General features: G+C 40.0%; 1 protein-coding gene across 1 annotated transcript in view; it reads right to left on the bottom strand.

The window, feature by feature from the left end:
* The window catches only part of LOC121874598 (dipeptidyl peptidase 1-like), a 110612-nt gene extending 94768 nt beyond the window's left edge, over window positions 1–15844 (bottom strand). The window contains exons 1-2 of the mRNA XM_042378820.1: window positions 15748–15844; window positions 10725–10857 (exon numbers count right to left, since the gene is read on the bottom strand). The gene's annotated coding sequence lies outside the window, so the exon portion shown is untranslated. The remainder of the gene's footprint in view (window positions 1–10724; window positions 10858–15747) is intronic.
* Window positions 15845–21079: the final 5235 nt, after the last annotated feature.

Below are 21079 nucleotides of genomic sequence, written 5' to 3'. Positions count from 1 at the left end.
CTACCTAGCCTCCTTTGAAACTTCCAGCGTTCCCGCAGTTACTACAAAGTTGCTAAGCTTGTTCCACTCATCTACCACCCTATTTGTGATCCAGTTCCTTCCTATCTCCCTCCTAAATCTAAACTTATCCAACTTAAATCCGTTGCTACGAGTCCTATCCTGCTCAGATATTATAAGAACTTTTTCTATATCTCCTATATTAATTCCTTTCATCCACTTAAATACTTCTATCCTATCTCCCCGCACTCTTCGTCTTTCTAGGGAATGCAAGTTCAGTTACCTTAATCTATCTTGATATGGAAGATTTCTAAGTCCCGGAATCATTTTCGTCATTCTTTGCTGTACCGACTCTAGTGAATTGATATCCATTCTATAATAAGGACATCAGAACTGAACAGCATAATTGAAGTGCGGCCTGACTTGAGCAAGATATAGTTGCAATATGACTTCCGCAGTCTTATTACTTACACTTCTAGATTTAAAACCTAATACTCTGTTTGCCTTATTACGAACATTAACGCACTGTTTTCTAGGCCGTAGGTCCGGGCTTACAAGTACCCCTAAGTCTCTTTCACAAGTCGACTTCTTAGGTTGATGTTGTTAAAGCTGTATACATTGAGAGTATTTGTTCTTCCAATATTAAGTATGCTGCACTTGCTGGTGTTGAATTTCATTTGCCATTTTCTGACCACACCTGTAGTTTATCTAAATCCTCCTGTAGTGCATTTGCATTATGCCCTGCATTAATCTGCCGCCTTATTTTGGTGTCATCCGCAAACCTGCTTATGTTACTGCTGATCCAAGTATCTAGATCTTTTATGTAGATTATGAACAAGAGTGGGCCCCGTACTGACCCCTGGAGAACCCCCACTGATGAGCCATGATTTTATCCAATTTAAAACTTTACCCTCGATACCATAAGCTTAAACTTTTCTCAGAAGCTTCCTTAGTCTGTACTCACCCCTGAAGATGTGAATTACACAAAAGCGCTTGGGAACTTCGTGTTTTCTTGTTTCCTTTTGGTCATCAGCATATATATATATATATATATATATATATATATATATATATATATATATATATATATATATATATATATATATATATATATATATATATATATATATATATATATATATATATATATGTGTGTGTGTGTGTATATATATTTATATTTATATACTGTATATATAACCGGTCGGAATTCTACCTATTGGGGTTTTTGAGTTATAGTGGATGGTAATGCAGTGGAAGCGCTTCTCAGAGAATACCGAACCAGCACAAACACAATTAATAAAAGTATTTACCGTGACCGTGGAATAGCTAGTACCTGTGATTGGGGCTAATGAGACGCACTGGTAAAAGATAACTCTTCTATACCTTCCAACACTAAAGACGGAATCAATAATTGTACACAAGCACTAGAGTACTTGTTAGCGTGGCTTACAACACTACAATGGGAAACACAAATTGTACATGGCATTAACAAAATTATTAAAAGATATTAATTGCATCAGAAAAGAACTAATAATGCAGCAGTACTACATACATCAGAACCCTACTCATCTGAAACAATTCCTTCATACATCATACATCACGTAGTGGTACATAAAACATTAAAAAAATATTACTTGTACCGATGAAAATGCCTTAAGTGCATCCGACAAAATTATAACAATCCCTGAGGAATAGAAATCCTGATTTAGTCATATTACACGAGGACATGGATCACTCATAGCCTGTCTGGGATGACCCACAAAGTACTATAATCCTAACTGTCCTAACTACACAGAGCCCGAAGGTTGTAACTACTAACCTGCCAAGTGACAGGCATTTACAAGAAACCATAAGGCCGTTGATTTTACACCTGGACTTGGCTACTTTAATCACATACACCCAATCCTGGGGAGAAGAATGTCTCCACGTAACTACTAGAATTCCAGGTCCCAAAGTGTGACCCTTCAGTCACTCAGTCTGCACTCAGTTGGCTTACTCCTAGTACTTCATGGACAAGAAGAGAGCGAACGTCAGCCCAGCCCAGTTAGGCCAGCTAAGAGTACAACCAGGTGAACCCTCCCCAGAATGAGGGAGGGGTTCTAATTCCCGTCAGTAGGATTTTTCACTGACTGACTGAGATGTGTGGGTGGTTCCTGTGGTGTTGTATGAACCTAGGTGGGGAGATTCGATGAACCAGATCGACCATATCCAAGCTCTGCGGTCAGTCACGGTAGTTTGGCAAATAGGGACACCTATCTGCTCGCCGGCCGGGTAGGCATCCACCCCGGTGACCGGTAATAAAGTCACAGGAAAAAAAGTCACAGAAAAAAGTCACAATTTTGGCTAGGAAAAAAAAGTCGCAGGAAAAAAAGTCACATTTCCTTTAAACACCACAGATACTAATTAAAGTAATTGAACAACTAGTATTTTAAGTCGCTTATTAACTGACAATACAAGGCAATTAAACAAAAGCATTTGTCAGTCGTTTATTGGCAATATATAACATGTACACATTGAAAACAAAATACATAATGTCATAGCATTATTAAAGTTATTAAAACCTTTAAAACAGTCATTTATTGAAGTACTTACATGACATGTACACGTTGAAAATAACTTACATAATAGCATGGCATTACGCGTATATTTAGTGTTGATCATTAAGACGAATATTCCAACCGACGACACGAAGAAAATCTGTTACAGTCTTGTGATCCTCCCGTCGAGCAACACATAAGTTGCGAAGACGTTCTTGTAGCTGCACATAGCGTTGACGAACTCTTCCTTGAGGTGGGTTGCCAACAGCATCCTGCTTGATAATGGTGCTCACTGTCGCTTCTTCAAGCTGAAACCATTCAATGGCGCGCCAGATTGAGGGATAGTAGTGACCGACGAGGTTGAACAACTTATTATTCCACCCTTCACAGATGTTGTTAGTACGAGCATTGTTGTTCATGATGGAGTCATGCACATTCCATAGGTGTGGGGCGAACATAGATGAGGTGTGACGCATTCTCAGAGGCATCAGGGCATCACTGGGCATGGCAACTGGCTGCTGAAAGGAGCCACTAACATATGTACGATCAAAATACATGAGCAACTCCTCGGCTTCAGGTGGAATGACAGTTTTGAGGTATCTCATACCTTCAATAACGTCTTCCAGGGGCAAAAAAGCTAGTGCATCAAGCATGCCACAAAACAAACGAAATTCGACATTGACATTATACTGTGTACTCAAACCCAGTTCCTGGATCTTACGCCACGTGGACTGTGTAAGATGGAAGAAACAACTTTTGCTCTCTTTTTTTCTGTGACATTTTCTGTGACTTTTTTCCTGTTACTTTTTTTCTGTGATTTTTTTTCCTGTGACTTTTTCACCTGGATTCACAACCCCTTGAGTAGTCAGCTATATCTTCCAAACCACCATCACCACCAACCAAGTGGGGTCTCGTGACCCTGCAAAATGAGTACTTTGTTACCTACTGTTAGATTCTTCTCCGCCCTATGTAAACACTGACTGAGATCGAAGAAGGACTTACTTGCAACACGGATGTATGAGCGGGAAGGGACTAGGCCACGTCGTCGCTTTCCTCAGGGAGCACGTGCTTAGACGTCCGGCTAGGTCAATGACCGTGAACCTACTGAGGCCTGGTCAATGGCCAAAGCCTGCATACGTCAAGGTGCTCGCCTGCTCCCCCTCTTGACGTCATGGATTCGCGTATTTCTATTAGTTTCCTTGGGACACACGTAACATATTTTGAACTGGGAAGCTATCCACAATAGCTTTAAATTTTATAAGTGTCCCTTATCTTCACGAATCGTGTTTACATTAAATCGATAAAGTACATTTAAATTTCTATAGGCCTAGTTCAAAATGCTTCCACCCCTTGACTGAGGGCGTTGCTTGGAGGCTTTGTTTTAACTCGCCACGAGGCATGAGTGTTTCAACCTGGCCACTTATGTTTCCCTGTTCGGCAGATCGGTCATTTTTGCTCTAACATCTCTAAATATAAGTTTAAAATTTCTGAATATTACGTGTATATAAAACATGAAAATACTCCATTTATCTCACAGTCAACCAACGGGCTGAATTCCTCGCAAAACAGTTTGGCCATATTTTAGTGCCTGAAATGTTTGAGTAAGATGATGCAGGCTTTATTTACACAGACAAACAATAGCAATCCTGCATTTATATTATTTTTTTAGATGATTATTTGCCAATATAGGTACAATGGTTTTGCTAAATTTTCTTTGGTTATATACCAGTAGGAAAATATGACACAGGAAAAAAGTCACAATTTTCATACTAGGAAAAAGTAGCGAAAATATGTCAATAAAAATTAAGTGCCATATTTTCCTGGTCTGATGGCTTATGCCTTTACTCCGGTGCCATATTTTCCTATTGCAATATTTCCTGTGTCATTTTTTCCTGCGCCATTTTTCCCTGTGCCATTTTTCCTACATTTGGTACTACCCCCTGGGCTGATCTGACTTTCTGCCTCATTTACACACAATTGTAGGGTTTCAGTTGTTTATCTTACTCTGACAACGCAACATACATAGCATAGCGTTTTTCACTCCTGATTATTTTTCCTTCTTCTTCTTTATCACCATCATCATTATTATTATTATTATTATTGTTATTATTATTATTATTATTATTATTATTATTTTATTATTATTATTATTATTATTATTATTATTATTATTATTATTATTATTATTATTATTATTATTATTATTATTATTATTATTATTATTATTATTATTATTATTATTACATTTTCGCCCCCCAGGCTCAGAAGTGGTGAGTGATCTGTGCCCGGGTGAGCTAATCCCCGTAAAAAAAAAGGTAAATGTTATATACACTTGACATCTTTGTAAATATTTCCAGTTATAAAAAAGCAAAATTATAATTCAAACAATCTAGTCTTTAGATTACAGAAATTATGCATCAGACATATTGTCACCAAAATTATTCTTTAAGTTGCCTTGCTGTTTAATGATGGCCTGTAGACTGTCCGCCATGGATGGTCTCGCACCAGCTCCGGTCTACCCCTGTTGTATTCCCACTGTCTGTTAATGTTTTTTCTTTTTTCTTTTCTACGGGGATTAGCCCACCCGGGCGCAAGTCACTGACCCACATCGGGGCCTGGGGGTGAAAATGTAATAATAATAATAATAATAATAATAATAATAATAATAAAGAATTACAAAAATGATAAAAAAAGATAAGTGAGAAACAATATACTGTATGTATTTTGTGTTGTCAATGGTAAGAGAAACAATTGAGACCCTGCAATTGTGTGTAAATGAGGCAGAAAGTCAGATCAGCAACCTGGGACTTGGTCACAATTTTCGTGGGGACGATAAGCGGACAGTGACCAGTGGGGCCACTAGATCTTGTTGCTAGATCTTGAAAATTTTACCCCAACCTTGAAAGCGTGAAAGAAATTTTTGACAACTTCCCATACAGTGGAAGATCCCATAAATATTTTCTATTTATATTAATTTTTATTTTTATTTTTAAGAATCATAGTTAACTCAGATATGACAATCTCTTGGTACTTAACTTGCTGAGTAATTTGGGACCCTTGGGCCCATGAATTTCCATTATCGCACCTCTAAACAACGTGAATCTCTCTCACTTTATGTTGAAAGAAATATTAAATATACTTTTAGTTGCTTGTCAAATAAAGAAAGTTAAAATGTTTATAACTACACGTCTGTCCTCTCTTAAATAAGTCATACTATCTAGTCCAGTGAAATAACTGGCAGGGCTGACCTGGCACAGGCTGAGTCACGCACCTGCCCCCTTCCCTCCCTCCACTCAACCTGGTCACTTACACAATAACACTGGACTAGTTTTATAATTATCTCAAGCACGGTATAACAAATTACTACCGTACAACAAATCTACTTGTCTAAATATTAAGTAAAATGTCTGCTTTGATTTACTCAGATAAAATAGTACGTCCTTGGGGGGGGGGGGTGTTAGTTCAACAATCAATGATCTGGTTTGAGCTCTGGGACTGAAGGAACTGACCTTAGAAAGGAAGGAATGGCTAGTCTTATGAGTCATCGACGCTAGGTTTGGGTGGGGCGGCGTCCCATTGTCGCCCTCATTGTTGAGGTCAGACAACAATTGATGACCAAACAAAAAACCATCTTCATGCAATATGGCACACGGAGCTTGAGTAAGAAGCGCCATGTATTCTAATCACCGTTGAGATGATTTAACAATTACTGACCAAACATAATTCTAGTTTCCTTCAATAGCTGGCATGCAAGATGAATTATAACCATAATTTCAAGGCCTTTTGTTCGTTGCATTTAAGCATTCAAATGTCCCAAAGGGACCCTTGATCTTAGTCCTCCCTCCGTGTTATGAACGCATACATGTACGATCTAATCAGTCTTTTTCTAGAGTTCCTGTTGACCTTTCTTTAGAGCAAACCATTAATGCCGATGTCAAAAACAAACTTATAGGTCTCTCATGATTCTCTACAAATGACAGTGCCACAAAAAATGGCTACAGACTCGAGGAGACCGACTCAAGATTCTGTCTCATTTCTTAGAGACAACAGGTTTAAGGGAAACACTTGGTGCAAGAACTGACACAAGGCACAAAGCATCAAGAAGACAGTGAGGACATTGCTCAGTTGAAAACTTGCATTAAGGATTAAATGATTCTTTTCACTGATGGTGGAGGCAAACTAAGAAAGATAAAAACTGTCTTAGAAACATCTGAAGAATTAGAGAACTAGATTTTCAGCATCCGAATTAATGGATCAGAAGCAAGAAACTGCTTTATCTTAGAATGTGTAGGTGATCCTAACCGATTTAAAGCACCATTTAATAAAATAAAAATCTGTAATTTTGCATCAAATGCCATTGAGAAATGCTCACCAAAGACTGCATCGCAAGTAACTGCACTTAAAGGAAGACTGGATTTATTTGGACGCTTGCTCTATCTTAGTGTTGAAAATAAGTTAGATCTGAAGAGAGTATTCTCTTTTGCACTCACGCCTTGCCCTCTATTAATCTGTCATTTGGATGGTTCTCTACTAAAATTGACAAGTCCAAGTTATTGAGATTGCTTGAGTCTACTATCACCTCCAACAGCCCGCAATATGTAGACGTCATTGTAATTTATGGTAGCCTGCTTCTTCACACACTACCACCAAATCTTCCCTCTGCATAGCGTGGTATATTAAGAAGTATTTTCATGAGAAACCGGATTGAACTGCTCTTTGACTCTTATAAAATTCCCAAATTTGAAGAAATTTCAAAGAAAAGAAAGAGGCGATTTTACCGGAACAACTTTAACTTTTGGCGCACTATGTTGATATACCGCAACATCACACTTTGTATGTTAATTTTGAGGACAAATGTTATAAATTCAGTGGCAGCAACAACACAGTGACTCGAGAAGAAGTTCAAGAGCTACATGCACCAAACCACGACAAAGCAGACACTAAGGTTGCACTTCACTACATAAATCAGAATCTTCCAGGAAGTAACGTCGTGGTTCGTGCTTCTGATACTGATATTCTAGTTATCTTGCTGTACCATGCTGTTATCACAGTATCTGAGTGCTACATATGGGGGGATGCATTTAGTGCAGCTAATAACAGTAGGCGCTACGTAGATGTATCGGCTCTTGGAGTGTGCAGACCTTAAGGACAAGATCAAGGGCATCCTTGGCTTTCACACATTAACAGGTTGCGTCTACACCTCTGCTTGTTCTTAAAAATGTAAAGTCCGACCCTTCCAACTGATAAACAAAAACCCACGATTTCTGAACGCATTTGCTGAACTTGGTGAATCATCTATTATTTTTCAAGAGGCTTTTTCAGTCATTTAGAAATATATAGTAACAATGTATGGATGCAAAGGGCAAAATATCAACTGAGCAAGATATTCTTTATTTCGTCCAAAATATAAGCCAAAACCTAGTTAATCTCCTCTCCAAATAATTAAAGGAGAAGACGCTTCAACTTTACCCCCTTGCCAAAGAGTACGTACGCAGAAGATCAAAACGGCCAACGTAGTCACCCAACTTTGGAAGAAAGCCAGTCTTAGGGACCCAGTTGTTAATCACAATTCAACAAATCATGGATGGATACTTGAAAACGGAGAGTACTGTCCACTGTGGTATTATGATGATCAAGTAGCATCTCAACTGGAACTTGTGCCATCTCAATCATACTCGTACAGTATACTGACTTGGAATCTGATACTGAAATTGAGTCTTCAGATGCCGATGATGATGATGTTGATGCCTATGAACTATGAGTAACATAATGCCAAAAAATATATCATCATTGTGGCAATCTATCCCCTTATCCATAACTTCGACAGGATTACTTCTGTCGTATTTCAACTTGCGCTGTGAATGATATAGTTTTCTTAAATTACATAACCTAAATGAAAGCTTTTGCTGTAGAATATATTATTTTTACCGTCAACTCTTGTATTTCAAGTTACGCTGTGATTGATATAGCTTTCTTAAATTACATATAACCTGCAATTTACGTTTAGGATGGTTGTAGTGGAATTTAAGTAATGAATGCAATTTTGTACACTGTGTGAAATGCACGAAGAGTTTATTTGATTTCAGGTAAACCTTTGTTTACACTGTTAATGACATGCTTAAGTTATTCAAGAAAATAACATGTAATTAAAGAAGAGAAAAGTAAAAATCTGACTTATGTTTCATAACTTCGCACATTATAATGTGTAAAATGAATGACAACGTTCGTTAGCGAATATATTATTTTTACTGTCAACTGAGTTACTATTATTATTTCCTCATTCGTTAGCTATAATTATAAAGACTAAATTAAAAACTATGTACACTGATAATATGAAAGCTAAAGTAATGAAGGATAATAAAGCTCTAAAATGAGGAGTTGTTAAATAACATCACTGGTACGAAGCTGGTTGGTAACTATATACAGTAGTTGTCTGACCTCAAGATTGCTGTATTCTGTATTTAATTGTCTTAAAATCTTAAACACACCATCACGGAATTCTTAAAAGGGTTTTAATAAATCCAAATGAATACCAGCTACTGACTGAAACTAGAATTAAGGTCATAAATTGTTAAACCTCCTAAACAGTGATGTTCGTATTGAACGCTCTTAAAATTAAAATACAATGTAGAATGCAGAATTGTATTGGTTATAATTAACGTAATTGTAGCTGAATATAATTTTTTCATACCACGAATTTTAGTTTAGTGACCTGGACAGATTCAGAAACGAATCTGGCGAACTTTGTTTTTTCGCGAGTGACATCACTGACAACAACCCGCCGTCCAGTAAGGGTGGGGGCTGATATATACCATCCATCTTGACTGTATCAAGAATTTTCGACGAGACTGTACATACACAGTACAGGCATTACAATTTTAATACTTGTTTCTCGGTTTTGTAAACACAACTGATCTAATAATACGTGTTGAAATGAACGATACAATTTAGAATATGATATTGCATCATAGTATGTTAGGGTGATAGTTGGCGAAGTTAATGCGATAAACAAGAAAACCACGTCCACTTACCCCGGTGGTCAGGTAGAAAGTGTCACTCACCTCTGCCAGTAGGGGTTTTCTCAAGGCTTATCATAACTGACGCTCTACTTTCCCATATCGTACTTATTCATACCATTTATTCACTCACGTTCATTTTGGACGAAGATGCCATGTCTACAGTATATACCCAGATGTACTGTGTTTCAAGGTATGAAGTTGCACTTGCTACTAAATCTGGTAATGTAACCTTATACCACAACTTGATATATTCAATGTTTTTCCAGTCATCTCTCGATGATGAACACACTTGGGGATCCGGCCACGACACTCACTGAGCTGTTGTACTTCATTCCAGGTTTTACTTTGTCACGTATTAGAAGTTAGATTAAGGTACACCCTTCCACACATCCACTTGTTACAGTCAACATTGCTAATCCTAGTCTACGAGAGTTGTGAACCACGAGAATATGGACCCGCATTCGAAGCAATCACTCCTCCAGGCATACTCTGAACGATGGCCGTACTGGTCGGACGTGTCAGCCTTGTACTCTGCGACAACACTGCTGATTTTCACCGGCTGCCTAAACTTTGCACCATGCCTGGGGCAAGTGGTGGGCAGAAACTTGTGAAGGCTTTGGCTAGAGAAGAAAAGATTGCACTACTGAACAGCTTAGAAGACAACCTTCGGCTTTCAAGTACCGAATCGGAAGCAGATGATCCGTGACCAACAACAATGGAGGTGACAGACAGTTTTCAAGAGGTGAATAGTAAGAAAGAAGAGAAGAGGAGGCGAGAGTTAGCGAATGATAGGAAGAAGAGGACTGCACACACAGAAGAAAGCAAAAAGAATTCAACTGAGAATAAAACACAGCAGGTTAGTCGAATGAATCATCTTGAAAGTACCAATGTGCCGAACACCCCGGGTGGTGGAAACAGCTCAGGTAGGAGGAGGTTGAACTTTGCAAGTGAATTACGCATGCCATTTTATGAGCTGTTGAGTTGGGCTGCTGCGCTGGAAAGAGAGCATAAAAAGTATGAACCCCGGCTTAAGGAAGGTCATAATAACTCCTATCTGACTGTAGCTGGGGATGAGGAGGTAAAGTTTTTGACGACGACAGGACTTAAGGAAGTGATAATGACGATGCCTCAGGACACAGCACACCACACCAAGGTGATCGCCTTCATGTACCTGGTTATAATGGATCCTGATTTTCTTCTTGACGATAGATGATTCGTATGGGCAAAGCGACACGAAATCCGAGGTGAGAAGAACCAAGTGGTAACCTTGATGAAGGGAGACGTTCTGGAGAAGATATTCATTTCTGGAATAGGATATAGGAGAATTGCAAAGTTTATTGAACAATCTGTTTTGTGTTGCAAGTGCAGCAGGTGGGGCCATTTGGTCTGGAAACGTCGAAGTGAATGTCGGTGTCGTTACTGTGTGAAAAATCATTATTCAATAGAATGTGGAAATAAAATAAAGTCTGGGCAACATGTTATGCCGTGCTGTTGCAATTGTGGCGGCGCGCATAATGCAGGTTCCTCAATTTGCAATAAGAAGCCACAGATGCGTGGTGCACGGTGGCAGAGCATGGGGGAAGAGCAGCAGCGAGAAAAGGAGGAAGGACGGGGAGTTGCGTGTGGAAGAAGAGGATGGAACAGAGTGACACGTTAAAGGTAACAGGAAATGGTGCAGGAGCTGCAGCAAAAGTTGTTCCAGAAGAGAAGATAATTGACAAGTTTTGTGATGTGTATGGTGTAGTAGTTCAACTGAGGCAAGAAATTCAGATGCTTAGAAAAAAGGTAAAGGCCAACCAGAAGGTAATTGCCCATTTTTGTGAACATAGAAATCTGGATGTTGAACTAAAAGGAATGAAGGTTGAAAATAATACAATAATATAAGCTGACAAACCATCTTTGCTTTGGGGGACCGGAAATGTGGACATAAGGGAAGAGATAACCCGCAAGTGGGGTGACAAACCCGAATTATTACAAGATAAGGTATTAGCTCGAGTGAAAGAAGTAATGGAACTGTTTGTGGATGAGAGAATAGCTTACGTCCTGGAACTGCAGATGTGCATGCTTATGCACTGTTGTATAAGATGGATGTTATAACCTTACAAGAGACAGGCACGAAGGATGGTAATTTGATGAATTTACATGATTATCAAAGTTTCTGTTTACCAGCTAATAATAAAAATAATACAAGAGGTCTGTTAATTTATGTTCGGAAAAATGTACTGGTTAAATTGGTAATAGCTGACAAGCAGAATGGGGTTGAAAGTTTGTGTGATAAAATCTATGTCCAAGGGAGGTCTATATGTATTGTTAACATCTATGTACAGTCTCGTTCAAGATTCTTCGAACACCGCTGGAGACAGTTGGCAACTCAAGTCCGTTTGTTTACTTTAGTACGTAGTAAAAAACATGAATGAATGTAAAAGGTTATCGGTGATTGGTTACTTAATTCCCTGTTGCTTAATTAATGGTTGGGCTTTCTTGTTTCGTATTATATTATACTACGTACTATAGTATAGTAAACAAACGGCCTTGAGTTACCAGCCGTCTCCAACAGTGTTCGAAGAATCTTGAATGAGACTGTACAACCTCAAAATTTGAATATTGATGACATGTCTGAGTGCCTATTTAATGATGCTAGTGTTATGGTTGGTGATATTAATGCTAGACAGGAAGTCCTGGGTACTATGGAACCCAACAGCATTAATGGAAGGAGATGGTTACACTTCTAGGAGGAGTTTGATATTGACATATTGGGGAATCATGAGCCTACCCACATACATGGAGGAAGTCAGATTATGCAGTATGTTTTAATACATGTGGAATAAGAGCGAATGCTGATATAGTTAGGGATTTGCATAGTGATCGTTTTGCATTACGAATTACTGTGCATGTTAACAAAATACAGAAGGTAATTAAGCGGAAAAGATATTGGTTACAGGAAGACAAAAAACAGGAGCTGATCACTATTATACAGGATTGATATACAGATTATGAACCAAAGGATGTTGATGGTTTCTATGATAATTTATTACATATTATTGTTTCTGTTTTGACGACAAGTAAGTGTAGTTATAAAGGAGACATATTTCATGGGAAACGCAATATGTATGTTCAGGACAAATTGGTTCAGGCTGGAATAAACTCCTCAGAAAGGAGCAAAGAGAATGGAGTGAAAATCCAATGGTTATGAAATCAAGAAAGTACTGAAAGAAACTGCAAAAAATGTGTAGTGAAATCAAGCAAGAGGCACAGAATAAATACTGGACAGACTTTTTAGGGAGAATCGCTAAAGGTAAGAGCTTGGGTGACATATGGAAGGAAGTGAATAAATTGCGAGGTGTTCGAAGCAAGGGCAACAGTTACGCTGACCCAACTGGGCAGGGCCAGTCAACTTAGTAGGAAATGGGCTGCGACTGCTAGTTTTGCCGAATTACCTCAGAGTGTGTCGGCCTCATTACAAAGTAAGAGTAGACTTGGGCGTGAGTTAGTACAAAGTTAGTGTATACTGGAGGGTAATACATGTGTTCTTATAACGAGAGGCGAGTTATTACATGCGATTGAAAAGGGAAAGTCTACAGTACCCGGTAATGATGGAATAACATATGATATCCTTAACTGTCTCGCTGGTATTAGAGAAGGGCCTTTGTTAAACTTGTTGAATATGTCTTATATTGGAGGTTGTATCTCTCTTAAGTGGAAAAAAGCAGTAATTGTACCAATACCAAAGAACAATGAAGATTTTCGTCCAATATCTTTGACTTTTTGTTTTAATAAAATGATGGAAAGAATAGTATTAAACAGGTTGTTGAATAAAGTGGAAAATCTCTCGGCGCCCAATTTACATGGATTTATGGAAGGGAGAAGTACTGCAGATTGTGTTGTAAGGTGTTTAAATAACTCCAAGGCTACATGCAGGACTTTTGTGGACTTAAAAGGGCCTTTGGTAGGGCAAATAAAGAAGTCATACTTGAGTAACTAATTGATTTAAGGGTTTCTGGGAAGTTGCTGAAATGGATTGTGGTTTACTTGAATAACAGAATGGCTGGATTATAGTTTCAGGGTTGGTACTCAGAAGAAAGATAGATGGAGTTGGGGGACTCCACAGGGAGGTGTACTTAGCCCCACTCTTTTTAACATATTGATGAACTTAATGGATCGCAACGAATATCCTGAAGACACACAGATTACAATATATGCTAATAATATACTTTTACAGTGAAAAAGTATGAGAAACCTGCAAGAGGCTTTAGATGCATTGAGTACACTTTGTTGTAGAATGGGCCTTGTAATTAACAATGCAAAGCTAAATATTAGGTTAGAAATTATGAACAAGGGGATATATTTTTGAATAGATTAAGGCTAGAAAAGGTTGATGTTTACAAATACTTTGGGATGTACATTGGGTATAAGTCCAACAGTAAAGTACGTGAGATGCAATACCTGGAGAATGCATGTAAATGATGTTTAAGTCCTTTAAGAGCTTTGGTATGGAAGGGAATTGGCGCAGGTAGTCCTATTTTATGGATGGTTTATATCAGTAATATACGTTCAGTTATTGACTATGCAGTTCCCATCCTTATAATTCATAGTAAGAAAGTTATACAAAAGCTTGAAGTGACACAAAACGAGGCCATGAGAATCGTTTTAGGTTGTCAACGGAACACTAGAATTTAAATAATGAGAATGGAGTTAGATTTACCAAGTATAGAACATAGAGTAAAGGAACTTGCTGTAGCCGCTACTCTTAGGACCATTAGGAGAGGAGATAATAGGTTGTCCCGTACAATAATGTGCTTAAATGAAAGAATAGTTCTTGTCAATGTGTCCGAGTAGGCAAGGCTATTGTATAATATTATGATGGAGTATAGAGTAGATAAATATTGCATTTCATTACAAACTTATTTAAGGTTTAGAAGATGGCAGGAAGGATGCATTGCAGTAAATAGTTTACAGCTTGGGGGGGGATGATTGACATTCCAGTTATTTACGAAATGTCTTTTTAGAGAACATAAATAGTTTTACCAGGCGAAACACTGTACATACATATTGTGATGGATCAGTATTAAGTAACGGTCAAGCGGGATGTGGTGCTCTTATAAGGGAATATTTTATCAATGAGTGTTATGCAGATGAAACAGTTTGTAAAAGAATTAGTAACAACACCTCATCCACGCTGGCTGAACTGCACGCAATATGTGAAGGACTCCAAGTTGCTGTACAGAAATGTAAAGAACCATATATTTTTGTTGATAGTAAAAATGCATTGGAAACTTTTCAGAGTACAAATCCATGTAACTTTCATATTGTTAATATCTATAAACAACTGGTCATAGTAATGCAAGAAATGGAATGTACTGTGCAGTTTGTATGGATTCCATCACATGTGGGGATCCATTTAAAATGAAACTGCTGACAAATTGGCCCCAAAAAATTCAGAAAAGATGCATATGTTAGCAATGTAAGTATTAGAGCGATAAAGAGGGAAATGAAAGAAAAAGAGAGGAATGAGAAGAAGCAAGAAGAGAAGTGATTGCTGTATGTAGCGAGAGTTTTCAGCACTATTTATATGTTTTACAAAACACCAAAGTAACTTATGGGACAAACTTACCATCTGTTGATACTTTTATAATGAGACTAAGATTGGGATACAAATATTACTGGCAGATAAGTGGAGGGGCGGGTCAACTGTGTCATCTTAGAGATGCACATACACTACAACATTATGTATTAAGATGTGAAAAAATCCAACCATACAGGAACAGTGAGATCACTACTTTAAAGAGACAAGTTTGTTGGATGATTAATGATGGAAAAATTAAAGTAATTCTTGCAATGTATAAAAATTTTGCTCCAAGTATAAGACATTTAATTTTGTGTAGGATTACATTATCTGTTCTTTTAATGTAGTACAGTGTTCATGTTAAAATGAACTATTTCATTGATGTAAAAATAATTATTGTATTAACATTTATAACTTTTTGTAAACCCCAAAAGGGTTTGGCAAAGGTGAGGGTGGGAGTAGTATACTATCCTGTCCTTTTGATGTAATAGTTTTATTGTCAATATTGTTTTTCAATTTAAATTTAAATTCAACTCCTCCAGATACACAGTATTCTTTCAAATATGTATAATATAGTTCCTTTACATTGTTGTTATTAAATATTTGTCCTGAATGCGGTAGATTCACTAACCAAATGTCAATGTTTCCTGTTGTTGGTTCTCATCTCCGAGAGTTGTGAACCACGGGAATATGAACCCGCGTCTGAAGCATTCACTCGTGATGTGGAGTGGAGCGACTAGGGGCCGGTGTGAGACTAGGGTGACGAGATAGTGGGTGGGGGGCGAGGGTGTGGAGGGAAAGCGTGGAAGGTAGCAACAGAGATGGAAGAGGACGAGGTAAAACGTCTTCAGCTACAACTCAGTATTTATGAATACGTAATGCAGAGGGTAATGTGGTATCGGAAATTAGTAAGTCTGCGCCTGTTACTGATGTAGTTAATTACATTTTCATATGTTACTAAACGAATGTTGTGAGACAATAAATATTCCAAAATAATACTACACTCCCTCTCCTGCCACCTCCGATTGGATATTGCCAGAGACGAGGAGACATTAAATTTTACTTTAAATTAAGACGCTATTGTTGATGCTGGGAGATATTCCACTGGGTATTTCTATGCTCACCTCCATTCGACCTAATAAAGATAACTGTAATCTTATCAGCTTATATCACATTCGCCCTGAGAGAAAACGGCCTCAGTATAAAGGCCATCGCTCACCAGCCAGGTGTCTTGCCTTGAACCGTTTCCAAGTGGATACAGAGACGGGAGGAGACGGGAAACTTGACGGACCTGGTTATGTATGAATGCAGAAATGTTCTATGCATTATTTTTACGTACTCCTAATGTTGATTGATTTTTTGTAATTATAATATGAAATTTGTGCCAGTACAAACGGTTTACCCTTCCCTTCAGCCAGGACACCCCTTTCCAGAGTCGCTACTCCCGAAGAAGACGAGCGCATTCGGCAGACAGAGGAAGAAAATACCCTTCGCGAATACTGTTGCTATCAGAGACAAACTGTAGCTCAACGTGTCCAATGAAACATAAGAATATAAAAACATAAGAATGGAGGAAACTGCAGCGGGCCAATTGGCCCATACTGGGCAGTCCCATTTACACCCAACCCCTATTGCTCACATAAGCATCCAACCTATGTTTGAAGCTATCCAGCGTATTCGAGTTAATGATGATATTTGGTAACTTGTTCCATTCATCCACTACTCTGTTTCCAAACTAGTGTTTACCTATTTCGCGCCAAAATCTAAATTTGGCTAATTTAAAACCATTGTTACGAGTTCGCTCCTGGTTGGATAGTTTGAGTACCTTTGTAATGTCCCCTTTGTTTAGCCCTGACTTCCATTTATATACCTCTATCATGTCGCCCCTCGCTCTGCATCTCTCGAGGGAGTGCAAATTAAGATGCTTTAACCTGTCTCTGTACTCAAGGTTCCTAATGCCCGGGATTAGTCTTGTCATTCTCCTCTAGATTCTTTCCAAGGATTCTATATCCATCCAAGTACTTTATTAGCCTTGTTACGAGCAAAAACACATTGTTTACTTGGCTTAAGATTCCTACTTATCATTACTCCTAAATCTCTCTTGCAGTCGGATTTCACAATGGCATCGTTGTTCATCTGGTATCTGGTTTCCCTGTTTACATCTCCTATACTGAGTACTTTACATTTGTCCACACTGAATTTCATCTGCCATTTTTCAGACCATACGAAAAATTTGTTAGATCTTCATGTAGTTTTGCGGAGTCCTCGTCGGATTTAATTACACGTCCTATTTTAGTGTCATTAGCAAATTTACTTATGTTGCTGTCTATGCCGATATCTATGTCGTTTATGTATATAATAAATAATAATGGTCCAAGTACTGAGCCTTGGGGAACTCCACTAGTGACGTTGCAGAGACGGCTACAAGAGGCGGGAATTCACCATAGGTAGGGCAGGGTAATGAATAATCGGTTAACTATTTAGATATTTGCGCAATGTAAATAGCCATTCAATTAAATTTCAATATTTATTCCTTGATGGAGGAAGCGAGATCTTAGTACTGTCACTAGGTACCCCTGTACAATAACACCAGAAGCATCTGGCAAATGAAACAAGTATATATAAATATTATAAAGGTGCTTTCTAAAGCCGAAGGAAGGAAGGATATTCCTTCAACACATCATCAATATTATTTACATAACATCTGGGCAGTATGGGGAGGATCATCGTGTCTTCGTCAGGGTATCGTGGAGTGGTGGTCCAGCAGGCGTCACGGAAGCGTTGTGTTTATGGACATCTTAGGAGGAAATATCCATATTATAATTTTTACATTAGTCAGAAAAAAGTCTCCGTGAAGCATGAATATTGAATAACTTAAGCACATCTGTGATCGCGAAACTGCTGAATGGCTGTTCATTACGCTTGTATGGGAGTCAAATCATAAGGCAAACACAGACAAGAGATGTCTTGAATATTATAATTACTACAAAGGAATAAATACATAAGCTATTACAAATGTGCACCGCAAAACCTATTCTCATTTACAACCAGATCTTCACTAGTTTGTTACTCTCCAATTGTTCAATTTCAATTTCAATTGTTTATTCCTTGATAGAGGAAGCGGGATCCTAGTGCTGTCACTAGGTACCCCTGTACAATAACACCAGAAGCATCTGGCAAGTGTGACAAGTATATACAGTATAAATATTATAAAGGGGCTTACTAAAGCTTAAGGAGGGAAGGATATTCCTTTAACACATAATCAATGTTATTTACATAATATCTGGCCAGTATGGGGAGGATCATCGTGTCTCCGTCAGGGGGTCGTGGAGTGGTGGTCCAGCAGGCGTTACGAAAGCGTTGTGTGTGGGAACATCTTAGGAGGTAGTGGATAAGGGTGCGGCTGTCGGGTCTTCTGCATAATGCACAAGAGCGTTGATCAGGGGATGCGGGGATACCAATCTCCCAAGCAAAGTCATACCCAATGATGATACGGGCAGCAATCACGTCCTCTTTCCTCGACCCTTTCCCATAGACATACGAGAGGTCAGGAAGTTTATGAAGGACATCGTGCCAGGTAGGCGGGGAGTCCAGGGGGATGGCTGCTTCCCGAGCTTCTCTGTTTGCGGCGAATTTGGGTCCTAAGCTGTAAAGGTGTTCGAGGAACAACGTAGTCAGGTGTAGCCTTGTTGCAGCCAGTCTTGGCACGGCCATCTGCTGCCTCATTCCCCAAGATACCGACATGACTGGGTATCCATATGAATGTCACAGGACGGCCTGCATCCTGAAGTGTGGATGTTAACCCTCGTATTCGGAGGATGAGGTCCTTATTTTCCCCTGATCCAAATGCGATCCCGTCGAGAGCAGACCTGGAATCGCAGCAGACAAGCAAGGGGCAGAAACCATCTGCTTCTTCCTCAGCGAGAAGGGCAGCAAGGAGGGCTATTAGTTCAGCCTGAGTGGAGGATGCCCCGTCAGAAACTCAAGAGACAGTTTGATAGGCTCAGGGGCATCAGGACGGGAGATGTAGACACCAGCCCAGGTCCGACCTGTAGCTGGGTCAACAGAACTATCAGTGTAGAGGACGACCCTACCTGGGGACCAGTGGGCGATCCTGCAGAGGTGGTATTTGCAGAGAATAACAGGGTTCACGTAGGAGTCGGGAGTGGTCCACCGAGGGCAATCACTTCAGGTTGAAAATCCAGCCAGGGAGAAGGAGACGAACCAACAGCAGGGGTGACAACGATATCAGGCAGGAGGTCGTGTTCCTGAAGGGCTCGGATGAGTGACCCTCTCCACTGTCTTCTAGATGGAGGTCGGCCTCGGAAAGCAGGAGTCAAGTTGGCTTGGACATAGTTGCCCAGATGATCCCATAGAATGGAAACGGTAGTTTTTAGATAAAACTCCTGGACACGATCCTGTAAGAGGGAAAGGCCAAGTTCGGTATATAGAGAAGTAGAGCGTGTCCACTGAGGAGCCCCAAGGATGATACGAGCAGCTTTCCTCTGGATAACTTCGAGACTGTTGACAGCAGTCCGACTAATGTTGACGAAAGCAGGGGCGGCGTAGTAGACACAGGAACGGACAAAGGACTTGTACATGGTTAGAAGTACAGGGATGGTGGCACCAAGAGAACCCCTGCACATGGTAGAGAGGGGAGCGAGACGCCAAAAGCATATGTCTCGAAGATAGCGGACTTCAGGGACCTGACAACGTGTGCGAGTTACATACACACCCAGGTATTTTGTCTCATTAACCCAGTCAAAGGGCGTTCCTGATAAGAGAAGGGGTGGAGGTACAACACGACCGTGCCACATGGCTTTTGTTTTCGCAGTTGAAAGAAGGAAACCAAGTGAATCACACTCTCTGTAGACCAGATCAAGGGCTTTCTGCATGCTGAGGTAGTCAGGGGCTTGGAGGAGGACATCGTCGGCATATCCTGAGTGGACAACTTCTGTCAGCCACGGGAGAGATGCAATGGAGTGCATGAGAGTGTTAAACAAGGTGGGACTCATGACTCCACCTTGAGGGGTGCCGAGGTTCATTTCTTGTACAGGAGATATAGAGCCTGCAACGCGAACCCGGGCCTGACGTCCAGTGAGGTAAGAGGCGATCCATTGAAGAAGTCTCCCTTTAACCCCTAACCGCGCAAGTTCAGCTAAAATGAGGGCAGGCTGAGCCGTATCAAAGGCTCCCTTGAAGACGGAGACGCGGGCAGTCTGAATGCAATAAAAGGAAGCAATGGAGTGCGCTGTGCTGCGATGTTGTATGAAACCATTGAGGGAGTTGTGGAAGTCGCCTATGGTGTGAAGAAGGCGACGATGGTGTATCCTCTCCATCATCTTGCAAACACAGGAGGTAAGACTAATGGGTCGATATTTCCCAGGATCTCCCGCCTTAGGGATGGGGATAATAGTGGCATTTTTCCAGTTAGACGGGAGAACCCCATTTTCATACGACATATTGTAGAGAGCAAGCAAGGGGCCGTTAGGAATATTAGTACAGGCGTTGAGGACGGAGTAGGTTATCTGATCATCCCCAGGAGAGGTGTCTTTTCTAGAGCGACGAGCACTGTCAAGCTCGAACTGAGTGATGGGATGATCAGTGAGGGCAGGGGAGGTAAGAGCAGCACGAACAACAGGCTCAGATGCATCGATGCGAGCCTGCACTGCCTCCTGCATTGGATCTGGAAGTGCCTTAGGGGAGGAAGCTCGTGCCCAGTCTTCCATTCAAGAGCAGGCAAGGGAGGCGGGGTCAGGGTGGGGAGGAGGCCTCCGTCGAGTACCCCGTATAGCATTAATCCGATTCCATACATAAGAGGGTGACGACTGGAACGATAATGACCCCGTGAAGGATAGCCAGTCCTCCTCACGAATCCGACGACGCTCCTGAGTTGCAAAGGAGCACCAATTTTTTAAATGTCCCCAGTCCTCTGGAGAGCGAGACCTCCGTATGGCAGAGTG

This window comes from Homarus americanus, unplaced genomic scaffold, assembly GCF_018991925.1.
Source record: "Homarus americanus isolate GMGI-L3 unplaced genomic scaffold, GMGI_Hamer_2.0 scaffold34360, whole genome shotgun sequence".
Lineage (NCBI taxonomy): Eukaryota > Metazoa > Arthropoda > Malacostraca > Decapoda > Nephropidae > Homarus > Homarus americanus.
The sequence above is the reverse complement of the archived record's forward strand: the minus strand, read 5'-3'. Positions and strand labels throughout refer to the sequence as shown.